General features: G+C 38.8%; 1 long non-coding RNA gene across 1 annotated transcript in view; it reads left to right on the forward strand.

Moving 5' to 3' along the window:
* The first annotated feature begins 12,569 nt into the window (after window positions 1-12,569).
* LOC119870220 overlaps window positions 12,570-19,028 on the forward strand; it is a 60,313-nt gene continuing 53,854 nt past the window's right edge. Inside the window, exon 1 of the long non-coding RNA XR_005355487.1 lies at window positions 12,570-12,651. This is a non-coding gene — a long non-coding RNA (uncharacterized LOC119870220). The remainder of the gene's footprint in view (window positions 12,652-19,028) is intronic.

Consider the following 19,028-nt stretch of genomic DNA (forward strand, 5'->3'; position numbering starts at 1 on the left):
TAAAATTTGTGTAAGATGTAAAGGGACAGTAACAGTCACCAAATAGAATCCTGCTCCTCATACCATAAACCTAGTCCCTTAATTGAACCTCGGCCATAAGGAAAGGACCCACCTCATCAATTACTTCTTTAAATTTGGGTTGCCTATTGCGTTTTAAAGTAATACCGGATTTTACAGGAGTTCCGCGTAGCTTTCTTGCCGCTCATTTTGTCTGCAAGTCCAGCAGATCGCCTGGTGCAAAAAGACTCCCATTGTTTTCAATTAAAAATCGCTATTGAAAACACGCAAAAAAAAAAAAAATAAATAAATAAAGGAAAACATTTTCAATTGGGCAAATGTGTGAAATTTTCAGTGGTTTACATATGCCTGTTCATTTTTTAATTTGATAGGAAAAAAAAAATCTCTTCAGTCTGTCACGTTCATCTGAAAGCATGAATAGACTGCAGATTAACCCAGTGTCTTTTTCAGAGAATTGTTACATCCCATGGCCAACATTTATTGACCATTCTGTTGGTCCGTTTTATCATTCCTATTCCGATAATCCAAAGCTCATTGCCAGATGATTCCTCCAAAACATCAATTAAATTGTGTTGTACTCAAGTACCTACAATAATTCCCTTCCATTGTAGAGAGATCCCAACTCCCATTCTGTCATTTAAGACCATCATCTCTCACTTGCCCATTTCTTGAAGGCAAAGCCTTTTTACTGATGCAATCGGACTAGTATTTCATTAAACTAAAAAGTCAGTTAAAGCAAAGAATTAAAAAAAAAAAAAATCACACTTGGACTGGACGGCTGAATGGCTCAGCGGTTGGGCGTCTGCCTTTAGTTCAAGGCATGATCCTAGGTCCAGGGATCAAGTCCCAATCAGGCTCTATGTGGGGAGCCTGCTTGTCCCTCTGCCTATGCCTCTGCCTCTGCCTCTCTGTGTGTGTCTTTCATGAATAATTTTTTTTTTTTTAATCACACTTAGAAATGTGAAGCTTTAAACCTAAAACCAAACATTTATGTCCTGCTTCTTTGGAGAAAGTTTTTGTGAGCCCACTGATGAATTCATGTCTTCATTTGTGTACAAATTGTACCCGTATTGCATCAGTACATCACAGCAGTTAAGAGCCAGACTGGCTGGCTGACTTCTACCACTCTGAAGACTACAACCTTGAGTGACCTAATTCTTTGTGCCCCAGTTTCCATCATCTGTATAATGGGGATAATATCTGTATTAACCCAAGTTACTAGAAAGATTAAGTGAGTTCCATATATGTGAAGTGGTTAGACTAATTTCTGGGACATATTAAGTGTTTAGTCAGCAGCACCAATTATTATTAATGTGTAGTATTGGTGCTTCCCCCGTTTTTTAATTGGAGCAAAAAATTAAAAGCACTTACATAGGAGTGTAAGTTTCTAAATTTGTTTGATTTATACCTACTGACCTTGCCCCCATCTGTTAAAATTGTCCTGCATCCACCTGATTTGACAGTGATTGTTTATATGGCATCTTTCCATTTAGATTTTATAGAAAAGCTATTCCTTTTTTTAAATCCTATTTCAGGGATCCCTGGGTGGCTCAGCGGTTTAGCGCCTGCCTTTGGCCCAGGGCATGATCCCGGAGTCACGGGATCGAGTCCCACGTTCGGCTCCCGGCGTGGAGCCTGCTTCTCCCTCTGCCTGTGTCTCTGCCTCTCTCTCCTCTCTCTGTGACTATCATGAATAAATAAATAATCTTAAATAAATAATAAATCCTATTTCATCGTTTAATTATTTAAGTAATTACAATAACAAGCACAAATGGAATGAACATGTTTCTTGATGAGAAAAATCTAAGGAACTTTGGTAAACATATAGCTCAATTGGTGGGAGCAGAAATATGTGGAGTACAAGAATTAATCTTGGCCCCAGTGTTCAGCATTCCCTAAGCATCAGTCGGTTTCGTTTTCCAGGGAGGATGGAAAACTTGAAATAGTTGAGGTAAATGCATTGAGTAGTGTCATTTAAGAGGAATCCGTCCTGCTGAAGAAAGAGCACAGTAGATATAACATCCATTCCCCCCTCTACCATTGTTTATCACATATATTTCCTATTACAAAAGAATACCTCTTTGTGACTTAGTTTCCTATAGCCCATAATTGTCACAGCTCTATCTTACAGGTGTTCTATTACCTCACCCCTATCCCGAACACACACACTTTAAATCTATGACAGTAAATGTAAATTGGAATCAAATAAATACCATGTATATATACATATACATAATAATAATTTTGAATATTATGGTTCATTGCATATGCTAATGATATAGTAAGCCAACTCAAACAGCTTCTGTGGTTCATCAGAACTTACTTAAAAATTATTTCTGCAGTTATCATAGCTATTAGATGCCTCTTCACAATAATAACTTGACTTTGGGAAACAGTACTATTCTTGTTTAACTTTGTAAGGTAAAAGTTTCAAGAGAACCCAGCTAAGCTTTAAATGTCCCATCTTTTTCTGCCTCAATATTTGCATTTGACAGCAGACATGCCTGTTATAAACAATTCACACTTAGTACAGCAAGTTCTTAATTATAATGAATTCCACTTTGGTACCTCTCTTTGTAATTGGAATTAACGTTCCCACATGAACTGGGAAATGCTAAATTGTTACCAGCATCCCTGGTGTTTTGTTGCTTCTCATAGTGCTTTCAATGATTTCATCATATGCAACCTAAAATATCACAATTTGAGCTCATAGGCATGAAATGCTCTACGGGTATCCCGTTAAATCTATATTCTTTACGCTAGCAGAACTTAGTTTAAGCAGTACCGATTCAAGGATAAAGTAAATATAAACAAATAAATGAGGGAGATGTTGAAATAAGCAGGAACTTCATGTTTTTAGAGTTAGGAGACATTAGAGCAAGTACACTGAATAATTGTAACAAATATTATGTACTTTGTTTTGCATTTGTGGCATTTGTGGCTGGCCATTATGTCATTAGCTTTCTTCCTCTTCTGATTTAATCTCCTTTTTTTCTGTCCCATGTTCCTTTGGTAGAGATTGTTTCAATCTGCTCCATTTCTAGGTGGAATCCGTCAGCGAATTTTTGAAAACCTACGTTTCCATTTTGGTGCTTACACTTTATTTATTAGGTCACACTGGGTTGTATTTCATTTTTAAGCTCAGTCAGAAACAGTGGAGTTTAAAAGATCAAAACATCCTTTGTATAAGGATCCCTTCACAAGATATGAATATTCTTGATATCAGACCCTGGAGTGTTATAAAAGATATTTGTCACATTTAAAACAATTTGGTATCAGTATTAGTTAAATTTTCTCTAACCTCCTGTTTACTTTTCAATATAAGCCCTGGTTTTGAAATACTGTTGTGCCATCTAACTGAATGAGCTGAGGCCAGTTATTCACCCTTTCATAGCTTGTTTTTCTATTTGTAAAGGAAGGATAATGATATCTACCCAACCTGTCATCTCCTAGGAAATCTGTAAGGTTCAAATGGGATGATCCATGCAAAAGGAGTTAAGAAAACAGGGATGGACTCATAGAATTTTTGCATCATCAATTCACCAGAGCAAAAGTGATTACTAATTTCATTGAAAATTGGCATGGCCTCTCTTTGCTCCTTCCCCCAGATAATCTGTACAATGAGCAGCTTTAAAGTTTAAGTAGAGGAGTGACAATTCAGTAGAGAGTTGGAGCCAGCTGTACAGCTTGCAAGAGATGACCGGTAAATTTTCAGGAATTTTGTCTGTCACTTGTTAATCACAGCCAATACTAAAAACAACTATTTACGAAATTACAATTAAATATTCTAAAAATGAAGGTAATAAATGCTCAAAACTTCACTTCATAATTATTTTACTACATTTTACTGCTAACTATGATTTAAAGTTCTGTCCATCTGTTCTTTATAATGCATGTACTATATAGTAATATGATACAGCATATCTCTTCCAACTCTGTATTCAGAAATGCTATTTTGGTAGTATGAAATCAACCGTGGTAGAGTATTTACACTACAGAAACTGGAAAACTACAAATCAGAGCATGGTTTATTTTGTTGATTGTCTATACTTAAATAATGAAGTTTAAATCTAAAGCTGTGTAGTTCATGAATAATGCAAAAAATTGAAATTTTTTCTCATCGTTGAAAACTATTATCTGATCAGCAAAGAAGTTGCTCGCATCACTGACAAATGAATATTGTCCTAATATACATCTTTGTTGTTTCACTTTCGTCTTGCTTGTTAATGTAAAAAACATCAACCAGCATTCATGTCTAAATTTCAATGGCATGAGCGACTTCTTTGCTGAACCGGGTTTTTTTTTCTGAACTGAATTCTGATAAAATATTTTGTCAGAGTCTGCTTTTGCCACTTATGGTTAAATTCCAACTGTAGGTTGACAATGGCTACAAGTTTGCTGGAACCAGTCTGTGAAAATCAATGGGCTGTACAAAATTTACTTTAGAGTGTTACTTTTTTTTACGTGTGCTACACATCTTTTATATCAGCAAAATATGTTATAGACACATGGATACTCCCTCCCTCCTTCCCTGGACAGCGGTTGTTAAACATTTATCAACATGCTAATGGACATAGCTGAATTTACAATTTGAAAAGATCATTCCACCTGTAATGTGAAACCTAGGTGGTAGGAACTAAGAGAGGAAGACGGGAGAGAGTGAGGAGGCAGGCACATAAGTCCAGAAAAAGATGGATATTTGTACTGGGTAGTGGCAGTGGTGGTGGGGAGCTATGATTGGACAGGGGGAGCATTTTGGAGGCCGAAGGCAGGCAAACCAGCCATTCAATGGCTCTAGGGAAGCCATGAAACTCTATGCTAAAGGAAGACCATGCGGGAAAAACTAAGAAGGCTCAGTGGTTGCAGAAAGTGAGGGCATGGGAAGCTGGACCTGAGAAAAGGAGTCAGGAGCCGCACGTAGAAGAGGAAAGGAAAGAGAGGCAGTTGTAGAGTTTAAGTCAATATCTCTGAAGCACACAGAGAAAGTTAGGCTTGATTGCCTTACAGTGGGAGTGGGGAGGGGGAAACCCCAATTACCAGTAATGTGTCATAACTGGAACTCACATAGTCAGAAGTTTTCTTACTCATCTAGAAATTAAGATTTTTGTCTATATAGAAGGATTATTTGGTCATCAATAGATCAATGCCTTGATCTATTGCCATGTCTGGTGGATATTTTTAGCGTTTGTCCATTTTAATGACAGAACTCTCAAGCACTTTTCCTATGCTACACAGATAGTGCTGCCTTTCTTATGCTTCTCATGACCTGTTCCCAGTTTTTCTTTGCTAGGTCATAAACAAGGACAACACCATAAACTACCCAACTGTATAGCCTATGAGGCAACACATATAAGTTTCTGGTGTACCACTGCTCTCCCTGCTTCCTCCCTTGCAACCTACGACCTATACTCCACATGACAAGGTTGTATGTTTTGGTTTTACATCATATTACATACCGTTTGGGTTTTATGTCATATCACATATCTGTAAGTTTTTACAATAGAGGTTATTACATTTTATGGAATTTTTAAAATAGTAAATGTTTTGCAAAAGAAAGGACCACGTCTCTCCATTCATCAACTCTACTGACTGGAAAAATAAAACATTCCCAAAGAAACAGCTATCAATGATTGATACTTTGAGGATTTGTTTTGGGTACAGCAGTTTGGTTTACTTTGGCTCTTCTGATATTAGCTATTTTATTGATGGTTTCAACTAATCATGGAATCATTACTAATAGAAGAGACTTTCTGAAATAATTTTCTCTCCTATTCATTCATTTCTTCAGCAAAATGCAATTCCTTCTACAAAATAGCAACTAATACATGGTAGGCCCCCCTATAAGGCAGTAGGGATATAAAAATGATTAAGATACAATACCTACTTTGGAGGCAATAGAGACAGATACAGTAATAAGTCATTATCGAACAATGCAGACTCGTGTGAACAATGTGGAACTACGTGATAGATGCATAGGATACTACATATGCATCAAGAAATCATCTGGGTGCCCAAAGATAGTGATGTAGTGAAACACCGGTATACTTGCACCCCAAAGTTCATAGCAGCAATGTCCACAATAGCCAAACTGTGGAAGGAGCCACAATGTCCTTGGACAGATGAATCGATAAAGAAGATGTGGTCTCTATATACAATGGAATATTACTCAGCCATCAGAAAGGATGAATACCCACCATTTGCTTCAACGTGGATAGAATTGGAGGGTATTATGCTGAGTGAAATAAGTCAATCAGAGAAGCACAATCATCATGTGATTTCAGTCATACATGGAATATAAGAAATAGTGAAAGGGGTTCTAAGGGAAAGGAATGAAACTGAGTGGGGAAAAATTAGAAAGGAAAGCAAACCACGAGAGACTCCTAACTCTGGGAAACAAAGGGTTGCTGAAGGGGAGGTGTGTGGGGGAATGGGGTAACTGGGTGACGGGCACTGAGGAGGGCACTTGATGGGATGAGCACTGGGTGTTATACTGATGTTGGCAAATTGAATTTATAAAAAATTTTTTTAAAAAAAGAAGTCATCTGGATGTTTAAAGGTAGCAAGGTAGGTGTGGATGTGGAGATGATAATAATCAGGGAGTGCTTTTAGCATGATTGATTTGAATTATAAAGGGCCACCTCCAGGTTTTTTGGTTATTTCTAATGGAAGCAATACTTAAAAAGAAAGCTTGTAATTCATATTCTAGCAGGATGAGTTTCTGATGCATTTAAAAGAAAGCCCACTGTTAATGCAAAAAGAAAGTTTATGATTTACTTAAAATCCAGAGGATGTTAGTTTCAGGCATGTCTGGATTCAGAGGCTCAATGATGTCTAAAGAGTTTGGACTATCTCTTAGCTTTACTCTCCTTTGTTTTGGCTTTTCTCCTGAGAAGGCTATCTCCACTTTGTGGCCTACAGCACCTGGATTTAAAACATCCTATTGGCTTAGTAACTTCAGCAGAGTTCTTCTTTTCTACTAATTTTAGTGCATGACCCTGGGAGGGGCTTCATTGCTGTAGTTAGGCCACATGCTCCAGCCCGAACTGATGACTATGGCCAAAGATGTAAGGGGTGTATAGTGTGATAGGCAAAGCCTAGGTGTAGTTCTCACCATTGACATCTAAGAGTGGAGTAAAATGAGAGAGAGAGAGAGAGAGAGAGAGAGGGAGGGAGAGAGAGTGAGAGAGAATGACAGGCTCACTACCATAGCTATTATCAAAATATTACCACTGATGTATAAACATTGTATTTTACATTTTAAGAGAATTAGTCAGGGATCCCTGGGTGGTGCAGTTATTTAGTGCCTGCCTTTGGCCCAGGGCGCGATCCTGGGAACCCAGGATCGAATCCCACGTCGGGCTCCCGGTGCATGGAGCCTGCTTCTCCCTCTGCCTGTGTCTCTGCCTCTCTCTCTCTCTCTCTCTCTGTGTGACTATCATAAATAAATAAAAATTAAAAAAAAAAAAAAAAGAGAGAGAATTAGTCGTGACCTAAAATGTTTGTCAGCAATGGAAAGATCCCTGAAAATTAAGCATAGCTGTTAGAGGTCTTACCGATTTCCCTTCCTGACTTTAATAGAAAAAGAACGTGGATTTATACTTTAAAATTTTTAAATAGTACACACATGGATTGACTGCTGCTTTGCAGAAATAGTACTTCTACTTAATTGGGCCCTTTTCAGATGATACAGTGATGTCTACAACTTTTAAACTAGTTTCATTGTCTTTCACAGAAGGAACTGTCTTGCATGACTATGATTCTAAGGAACATGATGGGGTAGAGAAGGCTGTTGTGAGCCTCTGCCTGCTTATTTTGCTACTTCTGTCTTGACAAGCTGAATGTCATGCAAATGTCTCCAGCCTGGGCACTGGGCAGGCAGGAAGCCAGAACCAGTAATAGAAGCAGGAGGCTCTCTGTGAATACTTGCTGATTAATTTTAGCTCCATAGGCCTGATGGGTTTTCCATCCCTATAATTACCATCAGCAAATAGTTGTTGAATGATGTCCAGCATATTTTTATTCCTCTTTCCTTGGTCCTGATTTTCATTTTCTATTTTACCTCTCTGTGATTTCATCCCATTTGTTTCTGTTCATCACACCAACAGAGCCTCTTGATCAGTCTCTAATTGCTTAATTGTATTCTGTCTATGAGATATCTGTACCTATCTGTCTAAATTTATTTTTATTATAAATAGTCAATGTCCTCTCTGGAACTAGTGAGGGAATAAATTGTGGGGAAAAAATGGGTTACTAAATGGATATTCTGGTAGTACGTTCCACATATGCCTTATAAATCAGTTTTTTAAATTAGAAATAATGCCTAATAAGGCTCTGTGTCCTGACTAGATCACTGGATAGAGCAAATGGAAAGCAGTGAGGAGTGAGGGAAAGATTTTACAGAAGGAAGATCAGAGGTTTCCAAGAAGAATGGTTATCTGTGTGTAAATAGCAGTAGGAGAACAAAACATATTTTTAGATACTACTTCTGTCTTTAAAAAAATCTTTTAAGATAATGCATGCTTAAAAACACATACTTATTTCAAAACCCAAACATAAAAAAGGCAGAAATGCATAAAGGAAAAAGTAGAAACTCTCTCCCCGATGCAATCCCATTTTACAGATGTAACTATTTTTGAGTTGCTGTGCATTCTTTCAGAACCTTTTAGTCTATGCATGTATACACACACACAATTTTTAAAAAATATTTTATTTTTTAAGTCATCTCTACACCCAACATGAGCTCCAACTCACAACCTCAAGATCAAGCGTCACGTGCCGATTGCACCAGCCAGGCACCCTACACACTCTTAACTATTTTAAGTGGGATTTTACTATGCATATTTTCCAACTTCATCAAATGTTCTTGGACATCTGACATATTCAGGTAATAGTAACACACTTTTCTATTGTTTGACTATATTGTAATAAATTTCACCTTTCCCTTGATGACGAATATTTAAGCTGTTTCCAATTTTTCACTACTGGAAGCCACACTACAATGAATGAATATTCTTGTATTTCTATCTTTGCACAACTGTGAAAGTTCTTCTGTAGTATAGAATTAGAATTATTCAGGCAAATGTAATTCATAACAATCATTAAGAACCTTACTGTGCCATATTAGTGGGCTTATTAAAAATATGCTTGTCCATTACCAGCTTGTTTTCTACTTTCATCTTCCTTTAGGTATTCTAGAAAAATTCAATTAGTGCAAGAGTCATGGATGACCGTGCAGAACAGGCTTCTACCTGAAGATCGCTCATGTGTTGCTTGTGGACCCAATTTTGCTGAATCCATCCTTATACTACCTGTATTATAAATTCAGGAGTATCGGTTTACATATAAAGTGGGAAAAGTCACCTGTAAGGCATCCTTTAGGGATACTACAATGATTGTGAGGATCAACTTCCATCCTTTGTGGGTATCTGGTTGGTCCTCTACCATGACCAGGTGGTGGATAGATATTGTTTTTGTCTGCCACTAGTCCACTATCCACATATGGTACTAGAACTTCAATTTTCCTTTGGAAACTATCCTTTCCCCGACTTCAGTCCATGTATTTGTGGTGAGATTAACCCCATCCCAAACTCTATAGATGGGTAGGGCCTGTCTTATCAGAGCCTTAGTTATGAAACAGGCCCATAACAGGCACAAATGAGCCTTCATTTTAGGCCTTCTGGACTATTTAGAAACTTGCCATTTTCTTTCTTTCTTTTTTTTTTTTTTTGAAACTTGCCATTTTCAAACTGATAATTAATGCAAAGTTGGAGGAGTGCCATTCTACCACCTAGCACCTCCATTGCAATGAAGCTGATTAAAAAATAATTTAAAAAACAGGGGTGCCTTTGTGGCTCAGTCAGTTAACTATCTGTTTCCTGATCTCAGTTTGGGTCTTGATCCTCAGGGTCAGAGATTTAAGTCCCGCATTGGGCTCCATGCTTCATGTGAAGCCTACTTAAAAATAAATAAGAAGAAAACAAAGAGGTCTGGAGATAGATTCCCAATTATATAATTTGAATGTCTAGATCCTGAGGCTAGGGCTACTCCAAGACTTCACTATTTCAGACTCTGAAAAATTCCTCCTCCTCCTTCTCTTTGCTTTTCTTTTCTCTTCTCCTGCCCCCCTCCTCCTTCTTCTCCTTCTTGACCTCTGCCAGTTGGAGTTTGGACTTTAATATTTGCATCTGAAATGATCCTGGCAAAAAAATGCAGGATCTAAAACATGGCTGCTCCTTCTGGAAGAAAAATACAGGCTAAGGTTACTAGGTATCTAGAGTGGCCCTAAAAGAGAAGGGGAAACCAGAGAGAGAAGCTAGTTGGATGCCTAAAAATAAACTTTACCTGCTTTAAGAGTTTGGCTAGAGTTTCCTGTTAATAATTAATCAGGAATTAATTAATTCCTGATAAAGATTAATGTTAATGAGATGGTCAAACTGTTTCTTTTAAAATACATGTACATAAACAAGAATATCAACCTCAGTTCATTCTGCCTCAAATTTCCATTTTTAATTAATTGCTTCTCTATCTTAGGCTGTGCTTTAAAAAAACAAAAACAAACAAAACTCCAAAAATCCTCCAAAAGAAAAATATTTTACCTAGTTTCCTTTTGGATAGCCTAAATTATTACTCTGCTTTCCATATCAAGCCAGCTTTATATTTTATTGCTTTGTTTATTGTAGACTTGATTCTATATTAACTTAAATACAGTACCTATACCTATGGTCTAGTGAAGTATGTATTAAAATATTTTAATATCTTGTTATTTGTTTTTGAAACCTAAATCAGATAGCTGAAGAAAAAACTCTCCTAATATAAAAAAATCCATCCTTTATTTGAATTAAATCTGCAATTCTTATAACACATATTGCTAATGTTTTACATATATAAACTTTACATTTCTCTTTCATCCGTTGCAGGGGAAAAAGGCATGGTGGTAGATAGAGATATCATTAGTTGGATTCAGTAAACATTTATTTAGTTAATAGCTCCAGCTCAGTCTGAAATAGACCTGAGATTCTAGCTCTTAGTAGACATGTGTCTTCATGCAAGTTACTTAACCTCTCTGAATCTTAGTTTCTTTTTAATCTGAAAAATAAAGATAATACTAGTACTTGTTTTATCACGATCACATACAGATTAAATAAGCTACTCTAAATAAACCATGATCTCTGACATTTTATAAGTGCTGTTATATTACATGATTATTGTCATCATTAACCCCTGGGCTAGGACTGGCAACATAAAGAAACCAACAAATTACAATCACTGCAGAAAGTGAGAGGAAACGTAGGCATACCCCAATCAGAGAGGACACACACACACGCACACACACACACCACTAGGTCTGTCTACTGTGTTATACAAACTTGGATGGTGAAGTGAAAGGGGTTTTGAACTTTAAACTCAGCCATTTTCCTCCTCATATGATGGATTGCAGTGTGAGGCTCACTGAGCACCTGCTGGGGATTCTGTAAAAGAAATTCTGCCACTAGCTGGACATTTTCACCCTACGATTTATCAGAATCCCCACGGCTTTGGGGTCCTATAATTCTATAAACCACACAAGTTACATAGCCCTGTGGGATCTGATCATTATGAAACCCAGGAAAACCATAGATCTCCCACATCCAGCTGAGCATGTCCAAATAGGGAAAGACATTTAAAAGCAAAGTGCTTGATCTCATCGTGCTCTTCAACCAGCAAAATTCTATAGTCAAAAGAAAGAAAAGCATAAAGAAATGGAATGATTTGTCCATAACCTCACCAATTTGCCAAGGAGCCAAAATGAACATGCAAGCTCTCTTAACTCCTGGTTGAGTTCTCTACACATTGAACACAGTGATTATGTAATCTTCAGACGTCAATATTTACCTTCCATGAATTTATGGCTGGCGATGTGTCAACCCACAAATTCATTTGTTTACTTAAGTCCACGCCATCAAAACCCCTTTCACTTCACCATCCAAGTTTGTATAACACAGTAGACAAAAGCAATGAGTGAGTCAACAGAAGACTGGGTTTTGGTTTTGACTTTGGGACCCGTTTCTGCTCCACACCTCGATTCTCAGGGATTCAAAATGGCTAGTCCCCTGAGGTTGGCTTCTGCGGCCACTGGGGAAAGGGAGCTAAGTACCTTGGAATTCCCATAGTTTTCCTAACACCACTCCTACTGGACCTGGGCCAGCATCAGGGGGTTCAGAAGGGTTTGTGCCTTCATTTTGCTCAAGTGAGGGTTTGCTTCAAGTAGCTTTTCCAAATTGCAACATTAATGGGCCTCATCCTTCATTCTTTTATCTTCCTTCTTGGAGCAGCATCTTGGTGAAGGGGATCAACTCTGGAGCAAAACTGCTCGGGTTGGAATCTGGCTTCTCCCTTTGTTACCCATGGGACCTTGATAAGCTTCTTACCCTCTGTGTGCCTCTGAGTCCTTACCTGTCATCGGAGTTATGACAATAGTATCTGCCTCGGGAATGTTGTGGAGACTGAGTTCTTCCATGTAAAGCACTTAGAACTTAGCCTGGCGATGACAAGCAATAAATACATGTAATTTGGTTCTAGAGCTTTGGAGGTTCATTCATTTGCTCCTAGGATACTCTGCGGTGGACATCAAGTGTGATATGGACTTGGTAGAAGGTATGTGCCCTGCAGGGTATACAGCACAGGCACAGACAGGGCCAAAGGGAGGCTGGTGGCTGAAGGGGTGCTCATTGCTTGGTCTGGTCTCCTGGGTTAGACCACAAATAGCTTGTTTTTCTTCCCCCTCCTTATCTTTACTAGTATCCAGGTGTCTCTTTTTTCCCCTGGCTTTTCCTTGCAAGAATGACATCTCACCAAAGTCTTCCCTGCCTTGACCCCCATGGGTGTTTTATTTGGTCATCCTTTGTAGTGTTAGTTGCCAACAGAGTTGTCTTGCAAATCGTTTGGTAATTTGTTTGAAGTAAAGACACCAGGGCACCACCTCAAACCTACTGAGCCAGCCTGTAAGAGTAGAGCTCAGGGGTCTTTATTTGAGTCTTTATTTGACAGGTAGCATGGTGTGTTATTTAAGACCACGACCAAGGAGCCTGGCTGCCTAGGCTACTTGCTAGTGGTATAACTTTGGGTAAATTATTAAACTCTTTGTCTTACTGTCTTTAGCTGTAAAATGGGCATTATAAGAGTATTCATGATACTGCTACGAACTTGTAAGATACTCATAAGAATACACGGGATGATGAGTCTTACAACAATGTGTAGAACATTATAAACATGTAGTAAATGTTAGCTCTTTCTTTCCTTTTCTCTTTTACTTTCCTTTCCCTCTTAACTTCTCACCCATCTTCCCTTCCTTCATTATTGCCTTCTCTCCTTCCAACAAAAACATATTGGTCCTCCACTCAGGGCATGACTAGGGGGACCCAGAGATGAATTCGGTGTGATTCTAGTCCTTTAGGGGTTATAGACTAATAGGGGGAAATAGACACATAAACAAATAAATATAATAAAATGTTCTAAGTGCTCCAATAGATGTATTTACAGAATAGGAATGAAAGAGTTATTTTCTTAGAAAGGAGATAGGCTCCAAAGAAATGACTTTGGCATTCAGAGTTTGAATTAGAGGTGACATTGATCTATTCCATGCTACAAGCATTTTCAAGTGTACTATATACAAAGCAGAGGTTATAGTGTCTTTTTGAAAATTTGTCTTCCTTTAGAGAGCTGCAGCTTCATTTTTAACTTGATATTTAAAAAGTTATTAACCAAGAATAGCAAAATAATCTTTAAAAAGAAGAGTAAGTTTGGTGGACTCATGATTCCTTATCTCAAAACTTACTACAAAGCTTCGGTAATCAAGATAGCCTGGTACTGGCATAAGGATAGACATAAAGGGATCCCTGGGTGGCGCAGCAGTTTGGCGCCTGCCTTTGGCCCAGGGTACGATCCTGGAGACCCAGGATCGAGTCCCACATCAGGCTTCCTGCATGGAGCCTGCTTCTCCATCTGCCTATGTCTCTGCCTCTCTCTCTCTCTCTGTGTGACTATCATAAATAAATAAAATTTTTAAAAAAATTAAAAAAAAAAAAAAGGATAGACATAAAAATCAATGGAAGAGAGTCCAGAAACCCACACATCTGCTGTCAACTGATTTTTACCAAGAATGTCAGGACTATTCAATGAAGAAAGAATAATTTTTCAACAAATGGTGCTGTGACAACTGGATAGCCATATGCAGAAAAATGCAGTGGGACCCTTACCTCATCCCATATACAAAAATTAACTCAAAATAGAGCAAAGGCTTAACTGCAAGAGTTAAAACAATAACACAGTAAGAAAAAAACACAGGGGTACATCTCTATAACTTTAGATTAGGCAATGATTTCTTAGATATGACACCAAAAGCACAAACAAGGAAAAAAATGGACAACCTGGACTGCATCAAAATCAAAAGCTTTTCTGCTTCAAAGGATATAAAGAACATGAAAAGACAAGCCACAGAATGGAAAAAAATAGTTGCAAATCATAAGGCTCTAGATCCAGTATATATAATAAACTTTTACTACTTAATAATAAAAAGACAACCTTATGTTTTAAAAAATAGCAAATTACTTAAATAGACAGTTTTCTAAAGAAGACATACAAATAGCCGATAAGCACATGAAAAGATGCTCATCATTAGTCACTAAGGAAATGAAGATAAAAAAACACAAGAGATATCACTTCATACCCACTAGGATAGCTATAATAAAAAATGGGAAAATATTGTTGGTAAGAATATAGAGAAATTGAAACTCAAATTTCGCTGATGAGATGTAAAATAATGCAGCCACTATGAAAATTCTCAAAAAGTTAACCACAGAGCTACCATCTAATGCAGAAATGCCACTCCCAAGTATCAACCCAGGAGAAAAAAAGACATATATCTACAGAAAACCTAATACATGGATGTCCATAACAACATTATTCTTAATAGTGAAAAAGTAAAATGACCTAAATATTCATCAACTGATGAATGAATGAACATAAATATATCCATATAAAAGAACACTATTCAGCCATGAAAAGAAATGAAGTACTGATTGATATGTGTTGTATCACATTATTTCAGTGAAAGAAGACAGACACAAAAGGTCACATAAAATTCCATTTATATTAAATGTCCAGAATAGTCAAATCCATAAAAATGGAAAGGTGATTAGTAGTTGCTAGGAAGTTTGGGAAGAAGGGAATGGTGAGTGACTGCTTACAGGTAGAGTTTATTGCTGGAGTGATGGAAAAGCTCTGGGATTAGGTAGAGGGGATGTATGCAATTAAGAAGATATTAAAACCCAGTGAATTTTATTTTTTAAAATGGTGAAGTTTATATCGTATGAATTTTATGTCGATAGCAATAATAAGAAAGAAATAAGTTATTACAACCAGCATACACTTTCTATTTTCTTTGGAATGTTGATACATCGATATAAATCAGCTAAAATAATAAAGCACAAGAGTTATGACATTAATATTTGTTGTATAGAAATATATGCTTCATTTGAAGTGACAAGTTAAAGTTCATTCAGATTGTGACCAAGAGTAGGCAGGGGCCAAGGGAAGGCCAAGATTTAAGGATCTGGCTGTCAAGATTCCTTTGACTAACTTCTAAACTCCCATATATTAACTCATGTGTTTATCGAAGCAGCACTTGGAAAAAAGTTTTTATTAAAACTTCATGGTAGACTAATTAGTGGGTCCAACCTTGTCTTATGGGTATCAGTTAGTTACTTTTGGACATGTACTAGCTCTTGTGGTGCCTCAACAGCTGTTAGTTTGGGGCTAACCCAGGGGCTCTAGTGCGCTACTGCCTCCTCTCAATGTGTCTCTCTGTATGACAACACCAACAGTGTATGGTCTGTGCCTTACGTGTGCCTTTGCTACCTTATTCTGTGGGCAGAGCATCCATGTGACTAGATGTAAGATTTGACTTGTTCTTGGGAATATAATTCACAGATCGTATAGACTTAGTCTTGTCTGTTCAAGCAGATCTTGTCATTCATTTCTGCTCTTTTAGAAGAGTTCAAGGTCGCCTGGGTGGCTCAGTCAGTTAAGCATCCAAATCTTGGTTTTCAACTCAGTTCTTGTGATCTCAGGGACGGAGTCTTCAGTGGGGCTCTGCACTCAGTAGGGAGTCGGCTTTCCCCCACCCTCTGCCCCTCCCCCTACTCTTGTACACACACTCTCTAAAATAATTTTTTAAATTCTTTTTAAAAGAAGTTCAAATGCTAATTCACTCTCTTCAGTGAGCTCCTGAGCATACCTAGGCAAGTGTAATATTTCTAATCATTAAGGAGGAGCCCTGGTCTACATAGTAGGAGGTTAGGATTTTCATTACCTAATGTGGCAAACCCTTCTTACTGTTGATTGTGCTCTAGATATACCCCCCCTCTTTTCTAACCCCATGAAGCTATAAATAAGGATTCTGAAGTATTTTGCAGTCTTACTCAGTGGGGAGATTAATCATGTGGGGGACTCCCTGATGATGGGCCGGGGCGGTGGGGGGGGATTTACCCTCAGAGTTAAATTATGAAATTCACGTAAAATGGATGCAAAGTCATCTAAAGGCACAGAAGGGCAGATAAGATGAGACATAGTGGGAAAAAGGAGTTGGTAAAACAAACCTCAGCAGTACTTCCTCCAGCCCCAGCCAGGAGATAAGAGGGGTTGGGAATTCCCGTGTCCCAGGAGGAAGGCCAGGGCCTGGTGTGGTGTGGAGGTGGATAGTGTTATAACCACCAGACTAGGAGCTGAGGACCTGCTGGCAATGCTCTTCTTAAGTGAGATGAATGCCTCTGGCTTTGTTCGCCTGACGACCGTAAAATTGGATTTCCCTGCCTTCCTTTCCTCCAACTAATTCAAAGGGGGCTAAACCAAGGTTCCTACTAGCCAGGCTCGTTGTGAGGATTAAATCAGGTAATCGTATAAAGTACTTTCTGCAGCAACCTGCACATTGTTAATAAACGCTAACCATTGTGATCACTGTTCTATTATCCAGGTGCGGTCCTGTCTACCAGCAGTGAGTAGGCTGCTTCCAGGGGCAACTGTGTTTTGAAAGGCCGCTTACTTAGTTGTGCTTCTGACTTCATATGCTAATCACCTGAATGCAGTGACAGGAAGTGAGCGATGGGGGACTGAGATTCAGGGTCTGATCCTACCTGAGGACAGTGATAAAGCCACAGCAACTTCACCTAGGTCATAAATGCCACCTTGTGAAGGCCCATGGGGTCTGCCCGGGGGCCTTTCCTTGAAGATACCATCTCGGTCAGGAGCTTGCCTTGAATCTCCTTAGGAAATTCACAGAGCAATACGTAAATGGGGCCAGTGGTTCACAGGGTGATTGAAAGCTGAAACACTGATCTACTGAGGACTGGGTTTATATATATCAAGTCATCCCCTTTTCTAAAACCTTCTGAAGCCTTCCCTCCTACTCTGAGGCTAAAAGCCAAGGTTCTTGTGAGGGTTCATGAGGTCCTTCCTATCTGCAAGTTCTGCCCTTCCAGTCACTCGGTGTAACTCTCCCTTGCATGCCATGCTCTAGTCCAGGGCTTGACAAACCATAGCAAAGTTTTGTGAGGTCTTATTGGCATACAGCGCACCCATTTTTACATGTTGTCTAGGGCTGCTTTTACGCTCCAGTGGTAGAGTTGGGGGTAGTTGAGACTGAGACCACAAGGCCTACAATGTGACATGGTAATCTCAGGGTCATGGGATGGAGTCCTAATTGCAGGGGACTTGGGAAAATGAGGTCTAGTTTTGCATCCAAGATGAAGAAATTATTTTGTTTGTCAGCTAACAATTCTTGCCATCAGAACAAACCTATACCCATGGGGGTCCTGAAACCCCGCTTGCCCTTCCCAGTCCAATTACCATCGCATCCGCCACCAAAGGTTCCCTGGGGTGCACCCTACAGAACTTCTGGGGCACATATTTTGAAAAACACTGACATTACTAATTTGATTTGACACTTTGAATAAAGTTGCTTTGGTATCCTGGTTAAACTTTAACTACTCATACTACCCATGCTTCAAGAATATTTAACAGGAAGCAAATGGCAGTTTCACATTGAGTCTAAATAATAAGTAACAACAATAATAGTAATGAGCACATGATGCACGCCTTAAGTGCATGATTGTACCCAATCCTTACCTATGAGGCAAGTGCTATTGTCATCTAGTTTAAAGATGAGGAAAAGAGAAGTCACTTGGCTAAGTTACATAAGAATACATGATGAATGATGGACGCAGGATTCAAAACCCACAGTCTGACGCCAGGACACCAATCCATTCACTTCAGCTCTATAACCACATGATACGGTTAAACTAATACCTCAGCCTTGCAGAGTCTTTTACAGTTTACAAAATCAAGGAGCTTATCCTTACTTTCCAGGTTAAGTAAGCAGAGGCAGGACAAAGTTACCTGACTTGACATGGTTATGTATCTACTTTCAGGCAGAGGAATATTAGAAACTGCTGGCAAGGTCCCTCTTACCAGAAGCAAAAGCTGAAGGGGCAGTGTAAGCCACTGCCTCCTTCCTGGCACATCACACAGCTGGGAGTTGTCGGGCACTAAGTCAGAACAAGCTCTCTGGATGCATTTCAGCTTCATATAGTAGTAGGACAGGCCAAATACATATATCCCTTGAGAAGGAAATTCTCCTAGGAATATGTTCTCCCTCACTGATTAAGAGAGTCAGTGTAGTGATACTAAAACATTGGAAACTGGGCGCCTGGGTTGCTCATTGGTTCAGCAATGACCTGCCTTCGGCTCAGGTCATGACCTCAGGGTCCTGGGATCAAGCCCCACATTGGGCTCCCTGCTCAGCTGGAGCCTGTTTGTCCCTCTCCCTCTACCTGCCGCTCTCCCTGCTTGTGCTCTTTGTCAAATAGATAAATAAAATCTTTTAAAAAATTGGAAACTACCTTAATACCAACCAACAGAGAATGTTTAATTCCGTTGCATTCATAAGACAGAATGCTGCTCTCAAAGATCATGTTCTT

Source organism: Canis lupus, chromosome 2 (genome assembly GCF_011100685.1).
Source record: "Canis lupus familiaris isolate Mischka breed German Shepherd chromosome 2, alternate assembly UU_Cfam_GSD_1.0, whole genome shotgun sequence".
In the NCBI taxonomy this organism is placed as follows: domain Eukaryota; kingdom Metazoa; phylum Chordata; class Mammalia; order Carnivora; family Canidae; genus Canis; species Canis lupus.